Below are 24,024 nucleotides of genomic sequence, written 5' to 3' on the forward strand. Positions count from 1 at the left end.
CTGGCCTCACCATGAGCAGTGACAATCCCTCACTAACCCATAGTGCTGCAGGGGACAGCACTGGAGACACTGTGCAGAACATGTGCCCGGTCTGCCCATGCACAGAGAGGTGAAACACAAAGAGAGTACAACAAGGAGCAAAATCACCTAGCCCCTTAGGAATCCTGAACATAGATTTCTAACTCAAGGGACAAGGCTTGGCACCTCATAAGACTTGATCAGGAAACATTCATAAGGGTCAGCAGACAGATCTGGAATTATATATATTTTTTAAAGTCTTTTTTTCTTTTCTTTTGTTTGTTTCTTTTTCTTTCACCCTGTGTCTATCTATATAAGATAGGTAGGATGAACAATCCTGGGGAGAAAACAACTGAACTTGAAGTTCCGGGGGACATGGGAGAAGTGGAGGAATGGGGAACCAACAAACTCAGGGATAAGGGAAAACAAGACATCTTAAAAATTGATGATGATGAGGGTGTATAATGCCTGGTGGGGTTTGATCAAGTGTATTGTATCCGAAAGGAATTAATGAGAGCCAAATGCCAGTGGAGAGTGAGCATGATAGTGGGATAGGAGGAAGGTGAAAGAAAATAGAGGAAAGAAGTAGGAGGCAAAAGCTATTTATAGACGTATAGCTACAGGCATGTATATATGTAAATATATTACTTTATAATGAAAAGGATAGAGGCCATGTACATATATTTATTTGTTAAGTATTAAGATAGCAGGTGGACTTTGGGCTTCTACTCAAGGGCTCCCTTAGCACAAGAACACTTTGTTCTAATAACCTGGCACTCTTTGATACTCACTTTCCTGACATGATCATTGAAGACAAAATGGGTGCATAAGTTAATATGATGAGGAGAACTGATCGTGCCGGGCTACCAAAATATGTAGCATCTGAGGTCTTAAAGCTTGAAGTTAAACACGCAGCCATCTAACACGGAAGCAGCAAAGCACATGGAAGAAACACACCTGCCTCATGTGATCACGAGGTGTTGCAAGTATCAGGTAGTAAAAGATCTGAAACAATTATATTGATGTGAAAGAGGGAGGTTGGAGTGGAGACCCAAAGTCTATCTGTAGACAATTAGACATCCCCCAACAGAAGGGTTACAAGGAATGGATGATTCAAACAGAGTGCCGTATAGCACTGAGGAAACACACATCATTCCTCTGGTTCTTGAATACTCCCCCTACACCCCTTATTACCACAACCTTACCAATCTGGCTAAATCAGAGGACACATATTGGCACAGATAAGTGGTCTCCACAAATGCAATTCAGGACAGATAAAATCCTCAAGAATAGTAGTGGGAGTAGCAATATCATCAGGGTGGGGGAGGGTGGGAGTGGGGGTGGAGAAATGGGGAACCCATCACAAGTTTGGATATTTAGCCCCCCCACAGGGGGTTGAATAACAGAAAGGTGAGTGAAGGGAGACAAGGAGAGTGTAAGACACAAAAGAACAGTAATAATATATACCGTAATTGATCAAGGCTTTCATGAGGGTTGGGGTGGGTTTGGTGAGGGAGGGGAAGAAAGAGGAGCTGATACCAAGGGATCAAGAAGAAAGAAATTGTTTTGGAAATCTTGATGGCAACTTATGTACAAATGTGGTTAATACCATTGAATGATAGATGGTTACAAGATTTAGAAGAGACCCCCGATAAAATGATTTTTTTAAATTACATGTTCCTATTTTTCTTTAACAAATATTTCTATGACTTTATAGCAATACTTTTTGACTTACAATGGTACTGCAGGTGTTATGATATGCAAGAAATAGACTCATCATTTTAATATTTCTCCTGTCATTTAAGGCATGCCATTCTATGGCATGATATTCTTGTTGGATTAAATTGTCAGAAGAATCAGGACTCCAGGCAGAAAAAATAACTGGTCAAGGTAGCATAATAGCAGAGCAAAATGCATTTTATTATTGCCTAAGGTCTACATTTTAATTTTTGAACTAACGACTTTTTTCTTGCTCAACATTTAACTGAAAATTAGTTCTTTTTGAAGAATGAAACTGCGGATGAACGGACTCTAAAAGAATGCACATTCTCTTAGCATTAAATTCCTTTCTGACAGCTATTATACTGAGAACGACTGTGGACTGACTCTGCTTTCTGGAGAAGGGTAGATTAAATGTAAGGAAGAAAATGAACAAGCAGAGGCATTCATTAATATCTTGAGGTAGTTAGTTTATTGTGCCAACCTGGCTGATAAACATATATGGGGTTAATTGAAGGCGGAGGGATAAATGACTCGTTAGCCTCGCCTTTCTAAATTCTTGGGTCTCTTGCTTTGTGATGGTTGGACCAGGGTGCAGCTGCTTCAGCCAGTTCCCTGCTCCAGCCTGCAAGATATTCCTGAGGAGAAGCCACATGGACCTACCCCCATGCAGCCCTGGGTGCTGGAGCAGCCGTGTGGAGGCTCCTGCCAGCACTGAGTTTACAGAGTTGGTATGAATTAGAATCCAATCTTTAGCAATAAATTCGGTTTTGTTTTAACCTACTTGGCAGTTCACGTGCTCCAGTTTTTTCAATGCACCCCTTTAGGAGTTTTAAGGTAAATTAACTGGTCAAAGTAGACTTGGTTTCAAAGTCCCCAGAGGCAACTTGCAAATCAAAAAATGTCTCAAGAGAAGATATTAAATGTATAAAGGGCAATAAAAATAAAGAAAAGAATATTTAAAATGTTTGCCACTTTGAGCTTCTTTCTGATTCTTTAGCCTCTCAGGTAACGGACTTAGAATATTTTAGATACCTTCAAGTAGATGTTTTTAAATACCATTTCCATATGTTCCAGGTGATATGAGAATTGTTGATCTTTAATAAGCTAGTAGATTTGTCTACCATATATCATTATTAAGAGTAAACATGATTACAATTACCGAAAGTTTTTTGTAGTAAAACAAGGCAAAAAGCATTGGGAAGAGGCTTCTAAATTTTCTACACTTCTAAAATTGGAACTAAAGGATAAAAATATAAATTTTATTTCTCATTATAAAGTCCACCATTCAAGATATTCTGCAAGTGATGATACCCGTCATCAGTCCATCCTCAAAGAACTGGGGAATCTGAGCCTTTAACCGGCTTTTTGCAGTGTTTTGAGGTGGTGGTTGTTTTACATTAGCAACTGGAGAAAAATTAGTACATTTTAAAGATTTTTAAAAGATTATTGTTGTTGTTGTTGTTAGGTGCTACCGAGTCACTTCCAACTCATGGCAAAGAGTGACTGTGAACAATGTACATAGTCCCTATGTACAATGTAAAGACACACTGCCTGGTCCTGCACCATTCCCACAATTGTTCCACTGTTGCAGCCACTGTGTCCATCCATCTTGTCCAGGGTCTTCCTCTTTTTGCTGCCCCTGTGCTTTACCAAACACAATGACCTTTTCCAAGGACTAGTCTCTCCTTATCACATGTCCAAAGTAAGTGAGTCAAAGCCTTGTAATCCTTGCCTTTAAGGGACATTCTGCCTGTACTTTTTCCAAGACAGATTTGTTTGTTCTTTTGGCGGTCCATGGTACTTTTAATATTCTTCACCAACACAACAATTCAAATGAATGTATTCTTCTTCTACATTCCTTATTCAATGTCCAACTTTCACACGAATATACATTGATTGAAAATGCCATGGCTTGGGTCAGGTGAACCTTAGACCCCGAGGTAACACCCTTGCTTTTTCAATTATTTAAAGAGGTCTAGTGCAGCAGATTTCCCCAAAGCAATGTGTCATTTTATTTCTTGATTGCTGTTTTCATGAGCATCGATTGCAGATTCAAGCAAGACAAAGTCCTTGGCAACTTCAACTTTTTCTCCGTGGACCATGATGTTATCTACTGGTCCGGGGCTGGGGACTTTCATTCTCAGCTTCATCAGCAAGTGGTTCAAGTCCTCTTCACTCTTCAAGCAAGGTGTGTCATCTGCATATTGCAGGTGGTTAATAAGAGGTTTTAAGATTAGGAAACGAAAAATGAAATCAAAAAAAGCTAAATCTGGGTTGTAAGGTGGATGCCAATGATTTCCCATCAAACATCTCACAAATGTTCCCTTGTTTGATGAAAAAAACAAGCAGGAGCAATATTGCAGTAGTGGACCCTCAGCTAAAGCTTTCTCAAGTGTCTTCTACTAAAGCTGAAGCTGACTTTCTCAAAACACTCTAATAATAAGCAGATTTATCTTTCTTGGCCCTGAAAGTCCTAGAAAGTCAACAAGTAAAGTTCCTTACACACACACACACACACACACACACACACATACATTGACCTTTGTTCTTGACTTTGTTTTGCATTGATGGTATCTTCAGGCTCATACTTTGAAACCATACTATAATTCTTTGAAGAAATCCTTCAAGTCTTGTTCCCATTTTTTGTTTGTTTAAATGCCTCTAACAGCTCTATTCTTGTAGCAAGTGATCTGGGTGCAATGATCTTAGCACCCAACTTTTGTTCAACTTTAATTTTTAAGCAGGACCGTGTAAGCTGAAAAAATTGAGATGTCTGTGGCGTTGGCTATTGTTTCTACTGTTAATCTTTGATCCTCTTCAATTAACGCATGAACAAGATGAATTATTTCCTCATAAATTAATGTGGATGAATCACTGTGGGGATCACCTTCAACATTGTCTCATCCATTCTTAAAACATGTTATCCATTTTCAAGCTGTTTATTTCTTTGGGGACATAGTTCCCATAAACTTTTTGTAAAACATTCATTATTTCACCATTCTTCTACTCAAGCTTCAACATAAATTTGATATTCATTCTTGCTTCAATTTTAGCAGAATTTATATTGCTATGACATGGACTCTTCTCAAACAGATATCTTATCCTTTGCCTCAAACTAGCCAGCTCAGACAGGTAACAAATTAGTATATGAGTTTAATTTAGTGAAAAATATTTTGTAATCCATGTTTTTCTTCACCATATGGGTTTTCCATGATGACAATCCTGCGTGTGTGTCTGTGAATATTTAAGTTTTCTTATTACTTTTTGGGGAGGAAAAGATTATACATTACAAATTTAAAATTAAATAAATTTGGACAGCTATGTCACAAAGAACTAATGTAATCAAGTTATAGAATATTTCCATCATCCCTAAAAGATTTTTTATTTACCTTTGCAATCATCCTTTCCTCTTCCTTAACCTCCAAAAACCACTTCTCAGTTCTTTGTCACTATGGACTAGTTGGTATTCCTATCATGTCATAATCTCTTGTTTCAATATCTTTTATTCAGAGGATTTATTTTGTTATTCATCTTTATAGCATATATTCCTAATTCATGCATTCATATTGTTGAGTAGTATTCCATTAAATGAAGAGCATTTACTTTTTCCATTAACTATCATGAATATTTGGATTTCCTCATTTCCTCACTCCTTACATAGGAAGGTTTGATGAATATTTATGTGTACTCTTTTCATAGACTTCTGGTTTTATTGTTTTGATTGCATACTAAACCTGGGAGTGGAATTGATTAAAGACATGGCAAATGTATTCTGGGTTTTAATTAAAAAAAACACATGCTCAAAAACTGTTCTATAATTGCTTATACCATTCTCTATTTCCACAAAGAATTTATGAGAGTTTTAATTGCTCTAAGTCCTAGTCAGCACTTGGTATTGTCCATCTCAAAGATTTAGCCATTCCAATGGATTGTTTGTAGCAGCTCCTTATATCTTGGTTTTCATTACCCTGGCTACTAAAGATGTTGAGTATTGCTACATGTACTTAATTGCATTCTAGATTGTATTATAAGTGTGTATATGTGGATATATGTATGAAATACCTCTATTATCTATAGAGTACATTCTAAAATGTACATTACTCACTCTAGATACAAGTTGTTTTTTCTTTTTTAAAAATCATTTTATTGGGGCTCATGCAACTCTTATCACAATCCACACATACATCAATTGTGTAAAGCACACTTATACATTCGTTGCCGTCATCATTCTCAAAACTCACTTTCTGCTTGGGTTCCTGGAATCAGCTCCTCATTTCCCTTTTTTCCCTCCCCCTCCCTCCCTGCTCCCTCCTCCCTCATGAACCCTTTATAATTTATAAATTGTTATTTATCTTATCTTACACTCCCCAACGTCTCCCTTCACCCACTTTTCTGGTGCCCGTCCCCCAGGGAGGAGGTTATATGTGGATCCTTGTGATAGGTTCCCTCTTTCTACCCCCACTTCCCTCATGGTATTGCCACTCTCACCACTGGTCTTGAGGGTTTCATCTGTCCTGGATTCCCTGTGTTTCCAGTTCCCATCTGTAACGCTGTGCATCCTCTGGTCTAACCAGGTTTTCAAGGTAAAATTAGGATCATGATAGTTGGGGAAAGAAGCGTTTAAGAACTAGAGGAAGGTTGTAAGTTTCAATCTTCCTGTAGTTCTAGTTGAAGACAACTGGAGATCCCTTGCAGAAGGCTAGTGGGGAGGAGATGAGTCATTCAGGGTTCAGTGTAGCAGTATAGACACAAGTTTTTTTTATGTAAAATATATGTAATTTTATCTATTGAATATCTCTCTCCAAAATATGTGTGGTAAATCGTAATTATATACCTGTGGAAATAATCCCTTTTGGAAAATGGGATATCTTTGTTTTGCTGAGATAAAATCAGTATAGGTTTTTAAAATTATTAAATCATTTTATTGGGGCTCTTATAACTCTTACCACAATCCACATATACATCCATGTGTCAAGCAGTCCTGTACATTTGCTTCCCTTATCATTCGCAAAACATTTGCTTTCTACTTGAGCCTCTGGTATCTGCTCCTCATTTTTCCCCTCCCTCCCTGCTCACCCCTCCACCATGAACCCTTGATAATTTATAAATTATTATTATTTTGTCATATCTTACACCATTTGATGTCCCCCTTCAAACACTTTGCTGTCCATCCCCACCCCAAGGAGGAAGTTATATGTAGATCCTTATAATCTGTTCCCCCCTTCTCCCTCACCTTCCCTCCACCCCCCTGGTGTCGCCATTCTCACCACTGGTCCTTAAAGAATCATCTTTCCTGGATTCCCGTGTGTTTCCAATTCCTATCTGTACCAGTGTACATCCTCTGGTCCAGCTGGATTTGTAAGGTAGAATTGGATCATGATAGTTGGGGCCGGGGTGGTGGAGTGGTGGAAGCATTTAGGAACTGGAGGAAAGTTGTATGTTTCATCATTGCTACATTGCACACTGACTAGCCCGTCTCCTCCCTGTAAGAGGATGTCCAGTTGCCTACAGATGAGCTTTGGATTCCCACTCTGCACTCCACTCATTCACAATGATATGACTTTTGTTCTTTGATGCCTGATACCTGATCCCTTCGACAACTCCTGATCACATTGGCTGGCATGCTTCTTCCATGTGGGCTTTGTTGTTTCTCTGCTTAGATGACTGCCTGTGGGGTTTAAGCCAATATTTTTTTAATTATGAAAGCAATTAACCAAGCAAGCAAAAGAAGCTGAGATAGGTGAAGATAGATGCCAAGCCACAGGAAAATCAACAGAAACTCAAAAGAGATACAGCTTTTCTTCAGAGCTGACAAAGATCTCTACTGGCATAGTGGTTAAGAGTTGGGCTACTAAGCATAAGGTCAGCAGTTTGAAACCACCAAGTGTTTTCAGGGTGAAAGATGAGATGTTCTATTTCTGTAAAGAGTTCCAGTCTCAGAAACCCACGGGAGCATTTCTACTCTGTCCTGTAGGGGCACTATGAGTAAACATGGACTCTGTCAGTGAGTCTTGAGCTGACAGAGAAAGAAAGATTTCCCCTAGATCTGAGACCCAAAAGTGTGAGAAAATAAAATTCTGCTTATTAAAGTCATCCATTTGCGATAGTTCTGTTATAGCAATAGTAAATAAATAAGGCAAAGTCACTTTGTACATCTTGCTTCAGCAGCCCTGAATTTAGAGGCTCATTTGAATATAATTAATATTTTAATATTGATTATCCAAACTCATAAAGAAGGAATATCATTTCATTTATTTGGGTTTTGGTAATTTCCTCAATTCCTTATAATGTGCAGTATAAAGATATTGCATATCATTTTTTTATTTAAGCATTTTATAATTTGGTAAGTTACTGTAAATTAAATTTCTTAAAATTTTATTTTCCATGTCTTTGCTACAGGTTTATATAAATGCAACAGATTTTGTTTATTAACCTTATATATTCTAAAAATCCTGAGAAAAACGTTTCTAATGTTCTTTATCAGAGATAAGCTATTGCTATATTACAATTGAAGGGGATTATATCCCCAATAGAGGGACTTGAGGCTTAGCCATACAGTCATAAATTAGGCAATGGTCTGTATTCCATAGCTAATCAGAAACAACTGGAGATTTGCCTGCCCACTTGCCTTTTGATCCGCTGCTACAGGAACGTACATAGGTCACATGATATATGATCTTTCAGGATGGAACCCAGAATGTAAAAATTAAAAAGGCATAGGCAAAGCATAATCCTAATCTGAAGAAAATCAGCAGGTGAACCTATAGACCACATGTCAATGGAATGAAAAATATACAGTTAGTTTTGTAAGCTAAAACAGGGAGGGGGGGACTTATCAAAACAACTTTATTTTCTATCTTATATTTCAATAGAACACTTTGAAAAACCCACTTTAAAAAAAGATGGTGTTGTTACTGTTGTTAGGTTCCATTGACTTGGTTCTTACTTATAGCAACCGTGTACACAACAGAACAAAACACCATCCAGTCCTGGGCCCAGTGTTCTCATGTTGATTTCACTGTTGCAGCCATTGTGTCAGTCCACTTTGTTGAGCCTTTCTCTTTCTCGCTGCCCAAGCAAGGCAGTGTGTGCAATTTGAAAAAAAAAAATATGTATATATATAGGAATATTTGTAATACAATGTAGGTTCATTCCATGTTACCTTCTATTCAAGTATAGAAAATAACAATCGTATATTTGGTGTCATAAGAACATCTTTTTCAAATCAAGCTCTCTGGGATTTTGTACTTATTTTGAAAAATAGAAAGACAAAGGTAAGTCACAATTATTTCTTCTAGTGTTCCATACATGCACTTCCATTTCTCTCCAAATAGTGTTAAACATGCCTGTGAAACCCGTGGATAGCTGCAGACAAGTTTTCTTGAGAATTCACTCATCTCAACAGGATACCTTCACAAAAAAGGGTCCAATAAAAACAGTGGTTTCTGAGGGGATCTGCTGAGCCAGTATGATTCAAGTCAAAGAGGTCTACTTAGAAGGTTACAACAACAGATTTGGAGATTAATCTGTATAGCTTCTTTGAAAAGACATAAGAGCCCTGGCAGTCAGTGCTCACATGTTGAGCTGTGATCTGCATCACATGGTCAGCTTTTGAAACCACCAGTGGCTCCATCAGGGAAAAGACTGGGTTTTCTACTGCCATAAAGAGTTACAGTCCTGGAAATCCACAGAGCAGCTGCTGTGAGTTAATATTGACTCAATGACAGTGGGTTTGATTTTTTTGGTTGTTTTTTGAAGGGCACAATACAGCCATGGGGTTTTATTATAAAGTCTGGAGAAAACTGAAATTTGGACTGGTAAAAAGGCAGGAAAGTTACAAGGAACTAGAAAAAACATTTCCCCCATCAAGACAATATTGAAGGGCAGCTAGAACCACCAAATGAGAATTCCATTTGGAAACCTTACCCTTTCCACTATAGACCTCTTCTTGCCCCTTTGAACTTTTTCTGTTCCACAAAATTATTTGAAAATGAACACAATTTGAATCTCTTAAAATGCCCAGACTGCTGTTTTAGTGTGGTGTGAATTGAAGTGGGCAGACTTTTTCAGGACAGGGTTAGATATATGGAAATACTAAACACTAAACACTTCAAAAATGTATAGACCTAGATAGAGAATATAATGGAAAACAAAGATTTATATTTATATATATTTCATATATATATATAAATTTTATTGGGGGCCCTTACTGCTCTTTTAACAATCCATATATCAACTGTATCAAGCACATTTGTACATATGTTGCCCTCATTTTCAAAAAATTTTCTTTCTACTTGAATCCTTGGTATCAGCTTCTCTTTTTTCCATTCCTCCCCCACCCTCATAAACCCTTGATAAATTATTTATGATTATTAATTTCATATCTTACACAGTCTGCTGCCTCCCTTCACCCATGTTTCTGTTGTTTGTGCTTCCAGGTGTGTGGGTGTATTAAACATTGATCATTGCCCTCAGTTCCCCCTTCTTCTCCTTCACCCCCCACCTTCTCCTGCCCTCATGATATTGCTACTCCCATACTGTACCTGAGGGGGTTGTCTGTCCTGGACTCTGTGTGTCGATAGCTCTCATTTGTACCGGCATACTAGCAGAATTTATAAGGTAGAACTGTGGTCATGATATTTGGGCTGGGGGGGGGGAGAGGGGGCGGGGCAAGCATTAAAGAACCAGAGGAATGTTGTGTGTTTCATTGGTGCTATGCTGCACCCTGGCTGGATTGTCCCTTTCTTGTGACCCTTCTGTGAGTAGATGTCCAATTGTCAACAGATAGGCTCTGGGTCTCCTTTATGACCCCCCCTTGTTCATATAAATAGATGGTTTGGTTTGGATCTTCTGATGCCTGATACCTGATCTCGTTGACACCTCATGATCACACAGGCTGGAGTGCTTCTTCAGTGTGGGCTTTGTTGCTTCCCTGCTAAATGGTCGCTTGTTTAGCTTCAAGTCTTTTTTTTTTCCCCGATGACTAAGAGTTTATTCTGAATTAGAGCTGGAGTTGACAATTAGAACCAGATCTGTTTTTTTTAAAACATTTTATTAGGGACTCATACAACTCTTATCACAATCCATATATACATCAATTGTGTAAAGTACATCTGTACATTCTTTGCCCTCATCTTTTTCAAAGCATTTGCTCTCCACTTAAGCCCTTTGCATCAAGTCCTCTTTTATTCCCCTACCCGCTCCCCCCTCCCTCACGAGACCTTGATAATTTATAAATCATTATTTTGTCATATCTTGCCCTGTCTGATGTCTCCCTTCACCCCCTTTTCTGTTGCCTGTCCCCCAGGGAGGAGGTCACATGTAGATCCTTGTAATCGGTTTCCTCTTTCCAACCCACTCTCCCTCTACCCTCCCAGTATCGCCACTCACACCCCTGGTCCTGAAGGTATCATCTGCCCTGGATTCCCTGTGCCTCCAGCTCCTATCTGCACCAGTGTACATCCTCTGCTCTATCCAGACTTGCAAGGTAAAATTCGGATCGTGATAGTTGGGGGTGGGAGGAAGCATTTGGGAACTGGAGGAAAGCTGTATTCTTCATCGGTGCTACATTGCACCCTGACTGACTCATCTCCTCTCCTAGACCCCCTGTAAGGGGATCTCCAGTGGCCAACAAATGGGCTTTGGATCTCCTCTCTGCACTTCCCCCTTCATTCACTATGGTAAGTTTTTTTTTTGTTTTGTTATGATGCCTTATCCCTGATCCCTTCGACACCTCATGATCGCACAGACTGGTGTGCCCCATGTGGGCTTTGTTGCTTCTGAGCTAGATGGCCACTTGTATGCCTTCAAGCCTTTAAGACCCCAGACACTATATATTTTGATAGCCAGGCACCATCAGCTTTCTTCACCACATTAGCTTGTGCACCCCTTTTTCTTGAGTGATCGTGTCGGGAAGGTGAGCATCATAGAATGCCAGTTTAATAGAACAAAATATTCTTGCATTGAGGGAGTACTTGAATGGAGGCCTAATGTCCATCTGCTACCTTAATACTAAGCCTATAAATATATGCACATAGATCTATTTCCCCATCCTCATACATGAATATATTTACATATGTACACGCCTTTATTTAGACCTCTATAAATGTCTCCTAGTTCTTTCATCTATTTTCTATTTTCCTCTTCTCCCACTATCATGCTTAGCCTTCATTTGGGTTTCAGTAATGTTTCTCGGTTACATTAATCTTGGTCATACCCTACCAGGCTTCCTACACCCTCCTTACCACCGATTTGGATCACTTGTTGTTCCTTTGTCCCTGGGTTTGTTAACACCACTTCCTTTTCCCCAATCTCTCCCTCTGCCATGTCCCCCAGAACCATCGGCCCCATTGTTTTCTCCCCTAGATTGTTCATCCAGCCTATCTTATTTACACAAACCTGTGGAGATAATAAGATGCCAAAAACAAGACAGAGCAAAACAAAGCAACAAAACAAAACAAAACAACAACAAAAAGCCAATGACAAAAACAACAGAAGCAAAGAAAAGCCTGTCGTTAGTTCAAGGACTGTTTGTTGGCCTTTTGGAGTATTTTTTGGTCGAGTCTGATGGGGTGCCAAGCCCGGGCCCCAAAGTCTTTTTTCGGTATTCCCTGGAAACTTTGTTGCTCTGCTCCCCTTGCTGTTCAGAGAATAGTTAGGGCGCTGTTGAGGTTATAAATTGGGCTACTATGCAAGGTCAGTATTTCAAAAAGACCAGCTGCTCAGCCAGCTGCTCCTTTGGAAATATTCCGAGCTTTTTATTCCTATAAAGAGTTTCAGCGTCAGAAATTCACTGGGGAAATTCACTCTGTTGCACAGCAGTGCTGTGTGTCAGCATTGTCTCAGTGGCAGTGCTCTTCAGAGTAATCTTTTGGATCTGGGTGCTGTTCAGTTGTTTTTGGCTGTTTTTCCTGATGTCTGTGTGTGTGTGTGTATGTGTGTGTGTACCATGATTGACTACTATTTCCTCAGCATTGTAGTACAGCCATTAGTGTTGGGTGGGCTGCTGGGACTTGGGGGTTTGTTGACACTTGCTGTGATGATGGGATGGCCAGGACCTTCTTGAACTGGTGGGGAGGCGGGGGGAGTTTAGGACCACTTGCTGTGCCATTGGGACATGCTGGGTCTCCTTTTCTGGGTCTTGAGGACACCTGGGGCCTTCCTTGCTGGGGACTGTGGCAGGTACAGCCATAAACTTTCTTGCTGTGTCTTTGACACATCTCAAACCTTCTTTGACAGGGTGCAGGTATGCCCAGGACTTGCTTACCAGGTTGTTATGATGTCCAGGGCCTTAATTGTTGGGGGTGTAGGGATAGTCATGGTCTTTCTTGTCTGGTAGATAGCTGTGTCCTTCCTTGCCAGGTTACCGGGGGAATTGGGGCCTCCCTTTCTGTGTCTTGGAACATTTGGGGCCTTCCTTGCCAGATCATGGGGATGCCTGGAGCCTGCTTTCCTGGGGGTGGGAATAGCTAAAGCCTACTTTTCAGTACTACAGACATATCCTGGGCTATTCTTGCCATTCTGCTAGGATAGCTAATATGCTGGGTATAGCTGAGACATTCCTTGTTGAGTCTCAGGGACAATGGGGACCTTTTGTGAGGGGGGTAAGGATGGCCAGGGCATTCTTTGTGTGGTCACGGGGATAGCTGGAGTTTTCCTTGTCAGGGATCAAGGACAGCAGCTTTCTTTGCCAAGGGACAATGGCTACTGAAGTTGACCTCATAAGGGGGTAAGGATGCCCAGAGCCTGCATTGCCAGGGTATTAAAATTTCTCGGACCTTTCTTGCTAGGGGGTGAGAGGGAGGAGGGACAGCATGGACCTTCCTTTCCAGGTATTCCTTGCAGTGGGTGCAGGGATAGTTAGGATCTTTCTTGACAGGTCCCAGGGAGGCTGATGCCTTCCTTACTTGGGGGGGCGGGGGGGTTGGAGGCATCTACTTCCTTAATAACATTGAAATATATGCACATAGATCTATTTCATTATGATTATATGTAAGTATATTTACATATGTACACGCCTGTATTTAGAACTCTATAAATGTCCTTTGTCTCCTAGTTCTTTCCAGTATTTCCTTTTACTCTCCTCTTGTCCTAGTATCATGTTCAGCCTTAATTGGGTTTTCAGTAATTACTCTGAGCTGCATTGGACTTGATCAAGGCCCACCAGGTGTCTTACAACCTCCTCACCATCGATTTTAGCCCACTTGTTCCCTTGTCCCTGGTTTTGTTGTCACCCCCGCCCCTTCCTTTGCCTAGCCTCCCCCTCTCCTATGTCACTCTGGAACCATTGGTCCCATTGTTTTCTCCTCCTGATTTTTTCTCCTGCCTATCTTATCTAGATAGACATGCAAAAAACAAATAACAACAATAACAAAACCACCAACAAAAAGATAAACCTATAAATAGTTCCAGGTCTGCTTCTTGACCTTCATGAGTGTTTTCAGGTTGAGTATAATGGGGTGCCACGTCCTGGCCCTAGAGTCTATTTTTGGTATTTCTCTGGGCTTTGTACCCCTTATTGGCATACCCTTAGTGTGGTGGGGTCAGATCAGGCACAGTTCCTGCACCGTGGCTCCAGTGTTGTCCCTTGTGGTGCTATGGGTCAATGAGGGATGTTGTATCTCACTGACTGTGGTGGGGCTGGCCCTATGGTCCTCTCTGTGCATTGGCTGCTCAGACCAGGAATATTGTATTCCAAGATTGTTGGGCCAGGTTTTGTTCTACTCTCTCTTTTTCTTTTTGTTTGCTCCTGTGTGCTCTAATCAGATGTGCCCCTCTCCCTGAGCTGTAGCTTCAGTGCTGTCCTCTGTAGTGCATTCTTCAGGTGGGGGTTGCCGGGGAGGGAATGTCCATGTATCTGGGATTGGGTTCAGCCCCGCAGACCTCTCTATTGATTTGTTGCTTCATGCAGGCATGTTGGAGTCACATCTTGGTGCTCCTAGTAGAAGTCTGGTCCCTCTCTCTCTCTCCTGTGGCGATATAAACAAGACCCTCTCCTTGGATGAGTTAGTGCTCTGTTCCCCCACTACCCATGTCTTCCCTCCTCCTTTAGAAAGAGTCCTTACAGGCAAAGCAAAGGATGAGAATTGTGAATTTCAGAAGCCTACTGTTATACACTACTTCCATCTTCTCCCCGGTTGCATTCACAGGAAATTAATTTACAGATCACAACAAACAATTTTTCTCAGTTGCTGCTGCTATTTTCTGAGCAGAAACTACCAAAGCGGACCCAGGGTTTCCCTCTTGCTGGTTATTGTGGTCTGTGAGACGGCGTTGTGCATCCTGTGACAAGGAGGCAAGGGATGCCTTTCTCCGGAGTGGAACCTATTCTCAGTAGCCACCCACATCCTCATGAATATTTAAAATCTGGCTTTGGCACTGTGGTTTGATTTATGTCCTACTCTGGGAAACAATTCATAATTAATCACTGTTCTGTCTCCCTTCCTATCTCCGCTACAAACAAACACAGGATGTCTCTCTGATTTATTAATTTCTAGAATGCACTTCGGCATGGGGTAGCACCTTGTTCAGCAATTCCATAGGATTTTACAATCGTATTTTTAGTTTATCCTTACTAAAACCCCATGACACATTGACCTAGCTGACCTTAATAGGAAAAGAGGATTTTTAGATATTATAGTTTAATGTTTGGGGGAAAGACTGAAGCTTTTAAGTTAAAATCCCTGCCAGTGAATTGATTCTGATTAGAGACCCTCTATAGGGTTTCTGAGGCTACAAATATTCATGGGAAGATAATTATATAACTATGTATCTATGTATTAATCTAAGCTAGACACTCTGGCAGAGTGGTAAAGAATTAAGAGATATGCTCTGTAGACATGTAGAAACTCGGGCAAAAATAAATAAAAGAAAGAAACTGGGGCAAACAATTTGTCGTTTTAGAGCTTAAATATACTTATTATGGAAAAATAGTGATTTTAGGACTGAAAATAATAAAATGTGCATTATACTCAGAAGAAAAACCATTTATAGTAAACACTCTAGTGTATCATTCTCACACGAGCAATATATAAATTTTCAGTATTATTATTGTTTAGGGGCCTACAGTGGGTTATAAAGATGTAGACTGATGACAAAGATGTTTCCACACAAGCAAAGAACATTTTGACAGTGGAAGCATGAAAGCTCCCAAGTTCAAAATGGATTCATAAGCCTGAAGGATAATATGTGACCCATATTTCTTTCCACATCTCAGCAAACTTATTTTTGTTCTCTCAGGAAAGCCCTGTATTATGAGCCTTTGAAGATCTGCCTGTGTTTCTGTCCACAGCCTGGGAATTACATTCTTCTAAAGACTTTTCTAAAAAGGTCGTTTGATAACTCCTGTCATACCTTATGATTTCCTCCAGGAAGTGTTCTCTGGAATCTTGTCAGGGATGTAGCCCACCTTTTCCAAACTTCTGAGTGACGGCATAGATCAGTGTTATAGGGAAAGAGTTTGATGTCAAGAAAATATTCGACAGAGATAACAGCTTTAATTTTATAAACTGCATAAAGACAACGATGTCTGACAGTAATATTGGGTGTGAATATATTCACCTATCCAATAATACTGTCATTGTATTTCTTTTATCTATATTGAACATATAATTTTAAAGCAGCGCTTCTCAAACTGTGGGTTGCAATCCCTTTGGGGGTCAAATGACCCTTTCATAAGGGTGACCCAATTCATAACAGTAGCAAAATTACAGTTATGATGTGGCAACAAAAATAATGTTATGGTTGTGGGGTCACAATATGAGGAAATACATTAAAGGGTCGCGACATTAGGAAGGCTGAGCGCCACGGTTCTAAAGCCAAGGAAGGCTAAGACACTGTGTATTATCTATACTTTTCAGTTGAACTTGAAAAGAGGTATGTGCTCTTTTCAACACTATTCCATTCGAATCACCAGCCTACCCCTCCCCTTTTCATTTCTTGTACTATTACAGATTAAATCCCCACCACGTGAAAAGCTACTAGCCACCAGTAAATGCCTAATGTTAGCATTCCTTCATAGTATATCAATATAAGCTCAACAGAATATTATCAGCTTTCTTTAAGCAACACATGGAGGATGGTTTTAAGCCCTTTCACCAACAATGGTCATTGTGATTAAGCCAAAAACAAACCCAATGCCATTGAGTCGACCCAACTCATGCACAGAAGTTCAGAGGTTGTAAATGTCTGGGGAACAGATAGCCTCACCCTTGTTCTGCAGAGCAGAAGGTTTGAACTGCCAACCTTGTGATTAGCAGCCCAACTCATACCTCCCTAGGACACAGAAACACCTTCTTGGCATGGTTTTTAGTTCTTCTTTCCTACATCCGAGTAACTGTTGCTCCAAAAGTTTTCTCATCTTCGTTTATCTTCTTTTGAGCTTGGTGTTTCTAGATTTTAAGCTCTGTATAAACTGCATGAGGTACTTAGTTTATTGTGCCAACCTGGCCGATAAACAAAGGTGGGGTTAATTGAAGGGCAGAGAGATAAATGGCTCTGGGAACCTCACCTTTCTAGTTCTCTGGTCTCTTGCTTTGTGATGGTCGAAACAGGGTGCAGCTGCTTTAGCCAGTTCCCTGCTTCAGCTGGCAAGGCTCACTTCCTGCAAGACATCCCCAAGGAGAAGCCGCATGGACTTATCCCAATGCAGCCCTGGGTGCTGGAGCAGCCGTGTGGAGACCCCTGCCGGCGCTGAGATGCTTAAACATTCACTGATTTGGCTTTCCTCCTGCAGTCAACATCATCGCATCTGTTTTGTGAGATGGAGGAGGAGTTTGTGGATAGGTGTCGGACATATAGTTTAATGGGTTAATGTTGGACTTATGGGCTTGGGCAGCACTGGATTGGGATGTTTCCTTGATGCACACTTAACCTTTATATAAAATTCTCTCTTATACATGAGTTTCTGTGGATGTTTCTCTAAAGTAACCCGACTAACACACTGCATTTATTATAAAATGGTAATAAATAGGAATCAGCATTTTTATGGAAAGAAAATACATAATTACTAGTAGTTCACAGGGATGGAGTCTGAGAGCATGACACACCCTGACAGAGTTCATTTAGAGAATGAATAGGAATGGAAACGGCATTGCTGTTTACAAGATTTCTTCTTTTTTATAAATAGCTGTAAAAATGGCAGATCCAAAAAAAACTCAGGGGCTATCTGTTTCTGCTGCCATAGTGAATTACAAATATGTGTTCATTCTCCATCATGAGTTGGGAGTGTTCTGTGCCTCTGGGAGAAGGTCATGAACATGATTGAGAGAGTTTCAGCCCTCAACCAGGTTATACTTTTTGAATGGAGAGTGAAACCAGAGATACAAACAAATACTTACATATATGTTTAAGAATACAAATAATACTTACATATATGTTAAGAATACTTAAGAATAAACACTTAGTTTAAATAGAGGAAAGAACCATCAAGATGTGTGAGCTTAAAAAAATAGAAAAAATAAAGATGGCAGCCATTTTTCCAACTTAGAGAAAAGGATTCATTGGGATGGAGGTGGGGGAAATAAACAGACCTGTTATAGGAATGAGTTTAAGAAGTTAAAAAAGAAAACACATACACACACTAAGGCTAACAAGTGTCGCGTTCAGGCAGGGCGGAGGATACAGAGACAAGAGGCACCTCATCACGTAGGACTTCCAGTCATGAGTAATTGGAAATGGTTCTGTGATTTACTGAGGAGGGACATACCTGATGAGAGTAAATGGAGGTAAAGTGTCTGTGGGTTAAGACGTGGGGAATCAATGTGTGCACAAAGGTTGAAAAAGGTAGATGATTTCCTATTAACCCCACATTTCTGAAACAAGATCTGAAATTAGGCCTCCTTACTTTTACTTCTATCTTATTCCCAGGACAATCACTTAGGACTTTCTTAGAAATGTTGATATTTTCCCTTTGCATTGTTTTTGGCATCATTTGCTGTTTTGATTCATTAATGAGACTACTTGCCCTTACAAATGTTCTCATTGCCTAGCTACTCCATGTTCCTTGTTTGTTTCACAGGCTCACAAAGGCAACATTTTGTTTCTTTCTACATTATACGATTGTCATTTAAAATTAGACAAAGACCTATAGATATAAGGGCTCATTTCATTTCTGGTGTGAAACTATTCCTTTGAGAAGGGAACAAGTCTTTCGATTGCTCTCTCCGTTTTCCACAGTTGAGCCACAGGAATATGGTGAAAATAATTACCTGACAAAACTTCTTTGGTATTTTAAAAATAATTTCGTTTGCCAGCTGATTAAGAACCTTGTGTGAAATACAGGGCTGAATCCTAAACATTGCTGCAGTATGGAAAACATGAAGCTCTTCTAAACTGCCTCATTAGAAACAATTAAGAGGCTATTAGTTCTTGGAAACAAAATATAATTCAACTATTAATCTTCATGCCTAAGGACTGACAGTTAAAAAAATGACTGTAACTACAAGGAGAGTTGTATTAAAAAGGGAGAATTTTTGTAAGTTCTTTCATATACAATTTATGTAGCATAATTTTAAGCATTTTCCATACTTTTCCTCAAATATATAAAAATCATACAAGATAGCAAGTAAAAATGTAATAATTCTAAATTTGAACCTTTCCATTTTACAAATGAAGTTACTAAGATCTGAAACTGCGAAAGATCTTTTAATGTCACCTACCAAACTGGTGGTATGACAGGAAAGGATTAGACTTTAATTTTATTTATTCCTAAGAATCCTGCTTCCACATTCCTCTGTTTCTATTTTATGAAGAATCCAATCCCAGAATACTGCAGTTTTTATATCAATAGAGAAAGAAATGTTTAGAAATATCCCATGGGAAAATGCTCTTAAAGACTGGGCATGGTGGGAGCAGGTCCATTATGGAAACGGAGCTTGTGGGAGAGGCCAGCGGGACAGGAGGAAGCCCGAGAGGAGGTGGCAGAGGATTTGCTCTCAGAGCAGGCCAGGTAGATGAGTGACCTAAAGCAGCAAATTAAAATGGAGAGAGAGACGTGTCAACAGGGAGTGGGGCAAGGGTGACAATATCTCCTCCCCCATGACCCCCACTTGGTCCTCCTCCACCTCTCATTTTTAATCAGAGAACCCTGGCAAATAGCACATAAAAAAACTGTTAGTCTGGGTATTTTAGAGAAACAAATCCACAGAAACTCATGTCTAAGAGAGAGTTTTATATAAAGGGTAAGTGCACATCAAGAAAACATCCCAACCTAGTTATGCCCAAGCCCACAAGTTCAACATTAACCTATTAAACCATATGTCCAACACCAATCCAAAAAGTCCTCCTCCATCTCACAAAACAGACGCAATGATGTCGACTGCAGGAGGAAAGCAGAATCGGTGAACATGTAAGCATCTCAGCACTGGCAGGGGTCTCCACATGGTTGCTCCAGCACCCAGGGCTGCATTGGTGAAGGTTCATGTGGCTTCTTTTTGGGGACGTCTTGTAGGAAGTGAGCCTTGCCAGCTGAAGCAGGGAACTGGCTAAAGCAGCTGCACCCTGGTCCAACCATCAGAGAGTAAGAGACCAGAGAACTAGAAAGGTGAGACTCACTGAGCCATTTACCTCTCTGCCCTTCAATTAATCACACCTGTGTTTATTGGCCAGGTTGACACAATAAACTAACTACCTCAGAAACTCATTTCATCACAAGGACAGGGTTGGGGATTTTTGGCAAACACAGTACAGTCCAACCAAAGCAGAGATGAGCAGCAGGGAAGAGGTACCCTCTTTCAGGACATCTGCAAAGGGACCAAACTGAAGAAGGTGACCAACATTAATGATCAGAATTGGTCCCATCCTTGAGACACCCAAAGGAATTAGTGGTGGTAATGTCTCTGCAGTGGCTGCCCTGCTGTCCAAGGGAACGCTCTTCCAAGGAGAAGGGCCAAAACTCAGACCTGTCCGAGCCGAGGACCTCACAGAGAACCTAGCGGGTAAACCAACGCTGCAAGTCCCCAGTTCCCAAGTGGCTGCCCCCAGGCCTCCAGTGTCTGCAGCCAGTGACTCGCCCTCAAGGCCACACAAACAGCAGCCAAACCTCACTCCCTGAACTGCCCAGGATGCAGCGACTCTCCTTGCTGGACCTCTCTTGGCCTAATTCCACCAGCAGTCCTGGCATGAAGCATAGTTCCTCCGCCCCTCCTCTGTCCTTCCCAGGGCGGCATGCCAACGCACCCCCTATACCTCTGCCTGTGCGCAGCAGTAAAATCCCAGCCTGCAATAGAGAGAAACGTTTGCCACCGACACCTGGACAGAGGCTTCACCCTGGCTGAGAGGAACCTCCTGCTCCACCCCCAGTCGAACCACCTCATTCCCCTGTTAATATCAGAGCAGGACCAAGTGGCCAGTCTCTGGCCCCCACGCCCACCACCTTATCTACCAGCCTCCCAGGGGTCCCCAAAGGACCCTGCAGTCACACTAATGAGTCAGCCCCTGGGCTGCCACAGAGACCCAATTCTTTGCATAGGAAGACTCTAGAGCCCATCCGTGGTCTAATGCCTCCTCCCACTCACCTCAGTCTCCCCCTCTCTACAGATAGTAGGCCACCTCTCCCAGCCAAGAGCCTTCAGCTCCTCCACCCTCACCATCTATGATTCGCAATGGTGCCATGGATGCCCCTCCCACTACGGAATGCATGGCTCAGAGCCCCTGAATCGAAGAAAACCTTCACCTTGACCCTCAAGGATGCCAGCTGGGCCACCTCCCCCTCCGCCACCACCCCTGAGGAAAGACCACAAAGATTCTATCAGCACTGTCCCATCTTTCTTGGATGGTTTAGAGTCAAAGTACTCCTTCCATCCAGTAGAAGATTGTCCTGCTCCAGAGGAATACAAACATGTTCAGAGAACCTAGCCCAGCAAAACCCACTGAGCCGCCTGTGGAGTCCCACCTCCGCCACCCATTCTCAAGTGAAGCCTCGCTGGCTCCTGTGCTTCAGGAAAAGGTCGGACCTTCTCCTCGGCTCACAGGGGCCCTTCCCTATTCCCTGAAATCCGCAAGAGAGTTCCTGACAGGGTTCCTGAAGGGTTCTCCAGTGCACCCAACCCCTAGACTCCAAGCATGCCCCAGCTCCCCTCCATCTATGTATCTCCTCTCTGGACTTGACCCTGCTCGCCCGATAAGGACGAAGCTTCCATGTCTCCACCTTTCTTCCTGGGGAAAGGTGCCTTCTTGTGATGAGCTAACTCATTGTTGGGGCAGGTGGAGAGTGGGACTCCTACCACCTCCTACCCACTTGGGGAAGCGTGGAGGTCTAGCTTGTTCCATCCTTCGGGACGCTGGCATGGTCAGGACTTTCAGGGGTGCAGTGGGAAAGGAGTTGGGGTGTGATCTGTTTTAAAGGTCAGGGTTGGAAACACAGTGCAAACTGGCTCGGCTTCAGTTGCAGGGGTATATTTTGGTATTGTTTCCTCCCCCTGTCCCAGGGGCAAGTTGAATAGCAACACTAAGAAGTAATCATCTAATACAAAGAAAGCGTGGAATAGACTGGGACTCCTGGAGCTACTCAGTCCCTTGACAACAAAGGGACCAGGAAGCATTTGACTCTGTCCTGTGTCCTCAGGGTGCTGAGGCTGAGAGGCCTTTTTCTTTCTCCGAGCCCCCATGTCCTCAAGAGAAAAGTTACTCTTTATTTTTTGGGGGGGGGATGCTATGAGAGACATCATTTCATCCTGTGTCACAAATCCTAAAAATTTCCCCTGGGAGATAAGATAGAACTTGACCTTAGGAAGGAAAGGGAGTGGCCCTTTCCTTCCATTCCAGAAAACGCTAACCCTTGGTGGGTGCTCCAGCATGACAAAGCAGTACCTCACGGAAGGGACTGACTCTGTGGGGTTGGAAAAGGCTAACTGTGACTGTTTGTTCTGAAGTTCACGGCCCATCTGACCGAACAGGCTCCTTCTGTTCGTTCTTCCAGTACCCTCACCTTCCTAAGGGGACCACAGGGGCCCACACACCACAGAGTAGACAAGGGAAAGACAGTGAGGAGCAGCGTATGAGGGTGCCCGGGGATCCCCCCATGCCAGGGAGTGTGAAGACTTTGGGGAGATATGCCTCAGTCTAAGAGCTCTTCCTTGGCACTCTGCAGTACGTGTCTCCATCTTCCAGGCTCTTGTTACAGAACACAGAGCAGGTTTCCAGCCTCGGTTGGAAGAGCATGGATGAGGAGAAAGGGGCTTCCCCTTCTCGTGGGTGGATTCTACATGCCAGCTGGGAGGGTTTGCTACAGCTGTGGCCAGGAGCAGAGGCTCCTCAGAGCCTGGTGCAAGAGCTTGGCTAGTCCTTGAAGTAGATGAGGGGTGAGGGGGGAGGTAGGTAAAAATGTGCCCCAGTCACTTCACAGATTTAAACACCTGAAGGACCTCTCCAATCTCTTGAATCCTAGGCTAAGTGAGGAGCAGTGTGTGGTGCCAGGTGTAATCCAAGGCTGCCCACTGCTAGGTGAGAGAGGGCTTGGGCTGAGTGAGTGATCTACAGCGCCTGCTCTCCTTTTTCTTCCCTGGGGCCACACTGACCCTGGAGATAAACCCTGATCAACTCAGACACTAGACTTGTTCTCATCGCTCTTATTTATCATTCTAATTTTCAAATCTGCTAGCAGGGGTCTCTGAGAAGGGTTCCCAGGAGCCTGATGTGTCTGAGCTGAGACAGGGCATCCTTAGAAGAGGAGAGGGTATAAAAGTTGATACTGCAACTGGGTTCCAGGGTAGATGCCGACAACTTACTGAACTGTGACTGTGAAGTCTTCCCATTGATTTTTGAAATGGGAATGGATGGCTTTTGTACAATGCTGTCAAAGTGTCCCCCGCCCCCCTCTGTTTTGATGCAAACAGAGCATCAAAATAAGTGTCCGGAGGCAAAGCCAAGCCCCAGCGTTTCCTTGGAGCTGACAGCATCCTGGTCTCAGACCTGCCGTCCCTGGGACGCCTCAGCCTTTTGACTGTGCCACATGGATATTGATGGTACAAGTTCTGTCTCTAAGTCTGAAAAGAAATTTGTTTGTTTGCCCACCCCTCTCACCCCAATCAGCTTTATGTAGAAAACTACCTGACGCATTAACCATGTGAATAGTCACTGTAAAGCAGCAGGGTAAAAAGAGAACCCATTTAGATGTTGTGGTTAGGATGGTAGGTGCCACTGAGTGGTTATGACTTCTACCCACTGTATATGCAACACCAGGAAACACTACTAAGTCTTGCACCCTCCTCAGAATTGCTGTGTCCAAAGTGTGGTAGGTGAACTCTTATTCCTGTGCTCCCAAAGAATATTCTGCCCGCACTTCTA

General features: G+C 42.0%; 1 pseudogene; it reads left to right on the forward strand.

Moving 5' to 3' along the window:
* LOC142454698 (WAS/WASL-interacting protein family member 2-like) overlaps positions 1 to 21,654 on the forward strand; it is a 106,965-nt pseudogene extending 85,311 nt beyond the window's left edge.
* Positions 21,655 to 24,024: the final 2,370 nt, after the last annotated feature.

Source organism: Tenrec ecaudatus, chromosome 8 (assembly GCF_050624435.1).
Source record: "Tenrec ecaudatus isolate mTenEca1 chromosome 8, mTenEca1.hap1, whole genome shotgun sequence".
NCBI lineage: Eukaryota > Metazoa > Chordata > Mammalia > Afrosoricida > Tenrecidae > Tenrec > Tenrec ecaudatus.